Source organism: Propithecus coquereli, unplaced genomic scaffold (assembly GCF_000956105.1).
Source record: "Propithecus coquereli isolate 6110/MARCELLA unplaced genomic scaffold, Pcoq_1.0 Scaffold679, whole genome shotgun sequence".
Lineage (NCBI taxonomy): Eukaryota > Metazoa > Chordata > Mammalia > Primates > Indriidae > Propithecus > Propithecus coquereli.
This window is the reverse complement of record NW_012152829.1, coordinates 235,548-240,687: the sequence shown is the minus strand read 5'-3', so window position 1 is coordinate 240,687 and position 5,140 is coordinate 235,548. Positions and strand designations below refer to the sequence as shown.

The window sequence follows — 5,140 nt, the reverse complement described above, 5'->3', positions numbered from 1 at the left end:
TGGCTTGCTGCTTTTATGGGGACAAAGAGAAAAATAGTAATTGTTGTGCAGTAATTAGCAGGCAGTTGTGAGACATCAAGTTGTCTGTCTTTCTTGTTTCTTCGGTTCCTGGAGACTTAGTTATCTCTGAGACGTAGTCAGGCCTATCACAAGGGATGTGATTTTTGCCTCTGAGATAGGGTTTTGGGCAGGAAAGGAAGGCCTGGAGTTTATGCCTGGATGTCTGGTCTGGGAGCTTCTCAGGAACACTTTTATGCTATAGAAACAAATTGTAAAAGCTGTTAACAGGGGAAAGTAAAGAGAAAGATTTGCATTTCCTCTCTGGGCTTCTTTTCAGGTGTTTGTGAAAACAGAGTCTCAGCAGGTAGCCTGCTAGCTTGGGAGAGAAACTAGCAGCAAAGGGTAGGGAGAGCTCCAGACTGATCTCTAGCTGTTTTTAGAAAATTGGGAGATTCAAGACCTCCCTAACACTTTCCCGCTATTTACTTATATATATTTGTTTATTTACAAGAAAGTGAGAGGCTTTTTAGTTTAATTATGTCCTATTTATTTATTCTTCTTGTTGCTGTATTTGCTTTTGGGGTCTTACTCATAAATTCTTTGCCTAAGCCAACGTCTAGGAGAATTTTTCCTACATTTTCTTCTAGCATTTTTATGGTTTTAGGCCTTATATTTAACAGAGTAAACAAACAACCTACAGAATGGGAGAAAATATTCGTGAACTATACATCCAACAAGGGGCTAATGTCCAGAATGTGCAAAGAACCCAAACAAATCAGCAAGAAAACAACCCCATCAAAAAGTGGGCAAAAGACATGAACGGATCTTTCTCAAAAGAAGATAGACAAATGGTCCACAAACACGAAAAAGTGCGCAACATCATTAATTATGCAAATGCAAGTTAAAAACACAGTGAGATCCCTCAGGCCGGTCTGGGCATTCGGTAGGAGGAGGGGCGGGGTCCGGGAGATCGCCGGATAGAGCTGCAGAGAGGGTGATGCGCACACCGCGGGCCGGACCCTCCAGAGCAGGACCCGGGAGCGCGCCTCGCCTCCGGAGTGCCCATACGCAGCCCCACAAAGGAGCCCAGCGGTCGGAGCGCGGAGGCAGCAGGGAGGGAGCGGGGAACGCCGGCCGGCGCGTTAGGAGGCTGAAGGCGCCGGGCCAGGGTGTGCCGCGTGGCGGCGCAGCCAGCAGGGCAGTCCTCGGGCGGGCAGGGCCGGCCCTCCCCCGGGACCCCAAGCCGGAGCCACCCTGTGGTTCGCGCTGGAGGAGACGCTCCAGTCGGACGGGGTGGCTGTGCGGCTCCACGTGCTCGACGAGCGCGAGAAGCACAAGTTGGTCTTTACTGTGGCCTGGGACGAGATTGAGGGCAAGTTCGCCACAACCTGCCGCAGCCGACGGCCCAGAGGCGGGGGCGCGGCTCCCGGGAGCGGGCGGGGCGCGAGGGGCAGCCGGGCGGGCAAGGGCCGGCCGAGGCCACTGCCCCTGCGACTCCGGCCAGGAGCCCGGGCCCCGCCTGGGCAGAGGGCGGCTCTCCGCGGAGAACGCGAAGCCTTCAGGGAGACCCGCTGCTGCGGACTCGGGTGGCAAAGGCGCAGAGAGGTCTTTCAGAAGCCCAGTGCGGGCCAAGCCCAGCCCGGTCCGGAGGGCACCCGAAGCCAGGGATGCAGCCCGGCCGGCACCCAGAGAGGCTTCCGTGTCCTCCGCGCGGGCAGTGAGCGGAGACCGAGGTGCTGGAAATGGCGAAGAAGGACGAGGCACCCTGGCGGACGTGGAGCAGCCGCCTAGCTGGAGTCTCCCGCCGGAGAGGGCACCTGGGCCTGACTCCTGCTTCGAGGACCGGCGCGCCCGCACCAGCAGCTGTGCTCCGTGAGCTCGCGGCTGGAGCCAGGCCTGCTGGGTTCCCCGGGGAACACTCGGGCATGTGGCCCGTGCTGTTCGGGTGCTCCCCGGGATGACTGAGCAGGAGATCGACACCTTGTGTTACCAGCTCCGGGTCTACACGGGCCACGGCCTGGACATCTGCAGCTGGAAATCCTTTCCCAGGTGCCCTTCACAGAGACCACTGATCCCGGGGAGTATTATGAAAGCCTCAGCGAGCTGAGGCAGAGGGCTACGAAAAAGTGCATCGGCCAGCTAGGAAGAGCATCCAGGAACTCTTGGTGAAGCACAAGAATACAGAGCAGGGTGGAGCTTTTGGACTTGTATTAGGTGGAGGATGAAGCCTACGGCAGCCTCGCAGAAGCCACAACTGAACTCCAACAGTATTTACTACAGCCATTCCGAGACGTGAGAGAACTTGCCCTGCTATGAAGACAGCAGATCAAGATTTCCGTGGAGAAGATTATCTGGGACCCCAAAGAATTGAGAGTCTACAAAAAGAAGATGCTGATTGACAGTGGAAAGCTCACATAGCTGTACTGTCCGTTCGAGATCTTACTGTCAAATATTAATATTTTGAAATAACAGCTGAAGCTCAAAAAGCTGTGTGTGATCGAATGCAAGCAGATCAGAAGAAATTTGTAAAGCACGATGGGCAGCAGCTGCTGAACGTATGGAAAAACTCCAGTATGCAGTTTCTAAGGAGACTTTGCAGATGATGAGAGCTAAAGAGATGTGCTTGGAACAGAGGAAACATGCACTGAAGGAAGAGATTCAGTGTTTGCCGGGTGGTACAGAAGCCATAGACCGATTGGATCAGTTAGAAGCTGATTATTATGATCCGCAGCTTCAGTTGTATGAACTGCAGTTTGAAATCTTGAATTGTGAAGAGCTACTATTGACGGCGCTACTAGAAACCATCAAAAGACTTATTATCGGGAAAGAGAGATGGAGCGATGTACTATGACACAAAAGTATGGAGGCAATGCTTGAGAAGGAAGAGATGGCAGCGTCTGTATACTTCCAGAGAGAAGAGCCACAGAAACTTCAGCAGAAAGCATGCCAGCTGGAACCAAGACGTGGACGGGTTTCAGCTAAAAAAAGCATAGCTCAGATATAAAAAGGAAATTTATATTGCAAAACACAATGAAAAATTCCAACAGTGCACTTGGAGTGAAGATGAATATGAACCCATTACACAGTACAACTAAAGAGAGAAAAATTACATAATGAAGAAGAAAGAAAAAGCGCCTGGGTTAGCCAAGAGAGACAGAGAACGCTGGATACACTTTGAATGTTTAAACAGAGGTATCCTGGGCAAGATGTACTTAAATCAGCCAGATTATGCCTGCCTCATGCAAGAAAAAAAAGTGTAGTAAGTCCTGTTCCCCAAGAGGATCAGTGTGACCCTCTACCAGGAGTGTCACGAGTAGAAGAGAAAGCTGACAAGGTGGGAGAAGGAAGAAGCAAGCTTGGGCTGCCACAGACAACAAAACCCCGGAGCCTTGTACAACTTGAAGACATTTCATTAGCACAACCTGAAGCCACTTCATTACCTCTCAGTGGTGTTACCTCTGAACTGCCTCCCACTGTATCTCTTCCGCTTGTAAATAACAACCTTGAACCATGTTCTGTTACCATAGATCTGCTCCCACCACCTCTTCCTCCAACATCACCTCCTCTCCCACCACCCTCCTCCTCCCCCTCCAATCCCCACCTCTTCCCGTTGCTAAGGACAATGCTCTAGAGACACTGGAGAAAGATCTGCCTAGAAAGGAGGGGAACGTGAAGAGGATCCCAAAGTCTGCCAGTGCCCCTTCAGCACACCTGTTAGATAGCAGCCAGCTTCAGTGAAGGACAGCTGAAGGTTTGCAAAGGAGGAGGGTGAGCTCACTCATGGATGAGGTGCTAGCTTCCTTGAAGCGTGGTAGTTTTCATCTGAAAAAGTTGAACAGCGAACTCTGCCTTCTTTTCGTGATGAAGATGATAGTAATAATGTAATATATTGGCACAGATAAGAAAAGGGGTAAAACTGAAGAAGGTACACAAGGAGGTGTTGAGGGAATCATTCACACTTCTGCCTGACATAGGCCCTCTCACATGCAGTATCCATGAAGTTCTTAGAAGAATTAAAGAAGCATCCCCTGAGTCAGAGGATGAAGAGGAGGCATGGTGACAGACACCTGTAGTCCCAGCGACTCAGGAGGCTGAGGTGGGAGGATCACTTGAGCCCAGGAGTGCGAGGTTGCAGTGAGCTGTGATGACACCACTACACTCCGGCTTGGGTGACAGAATGAAACCTTGTCTTTAAAAAAAAAAAAAAAAAAGGAACATTTACCCCTATAAACAGGTGTCCAGCCCTGTTATTTGGAAACCATGATCTAAGGAAACCATGAGCTAAGGATCGCTGGGCTCTTTCTTACTCTTCTGGAGAACTGACAGCATCTTAATAGAGCCACATGAGATTTCTACTGTGATTTTGTTGAAAATTATGCTAGCTCTGATGAAACTCTTGATTCTTTTGATCAAGTGTGTCTTTGATAGATAGGGATTGGGGGGTCACCAATTCTACCTTCTACAACTGAATAATGTGACCTGGTTTGATAGGCCTTTTTTGTGTGTGTGTGCGTGTGTGTGTGTCTTGAAAGATATCATTTGCTGCTCCCTGAGAGGCATTCAGAAATTTTAGTATTATTCTCTATACTGCCTTCATGTTTGTTCTCCTCTCTTCTTAATGTCCAACTTCCAACAATCTATAATATTTTTATTTCTAGCCTGTTCACACCAGAGTCCATGCAGGATAGCTTGGTATATTTGCTCTTTCTTCCCTGAATATCTTCTGTGACCCCATTATATTAAAGACCACATAAATAGATTATTAGGGAGGAACATATAGTTCTTTAAATCAGAAAGCCTTCTAAAGGACAATGGTGTACATGGGAGGTGTAGAGATTATAATTTTAACTTAGTGGGAAGTCTTAGGTCTTTGTAAAGAAAGTGTCTGACAAGAAGAACATTTTCTATCTTTCTCCTCAATGTCAGTTACTTTATCCTCGCTTGCCTTTATCATGTGGTCTTCACTCTTTCCCCTTCAGAGAATTCATCTCTCCTCATAGAAGTCATGGCTAAATCGTCACTTAAAAAGAATCTAGAAAGCAGATGAGACCAAGGCAAGTATTAATCTTTATCAGAGACACACGGTGTAACTTCACATGAGGAAAGTTAGTGCTCCTGTAATGCTTTTAAAGATATGTCC

The 5,140-nt window shown here is 48.8% G+C and overlaps 1 pseudogene; it reads left to right on the top strand.

The window, feature by feature from the left end:
* Window positions 1-4,060, top strand: part of LOC105823547 — a 102,504-nt pseudogene extending 98,444 nt beyond the window's left edge.
* Window positions 4,061-5,140: the final 1,080 nt, after the last annotated feature.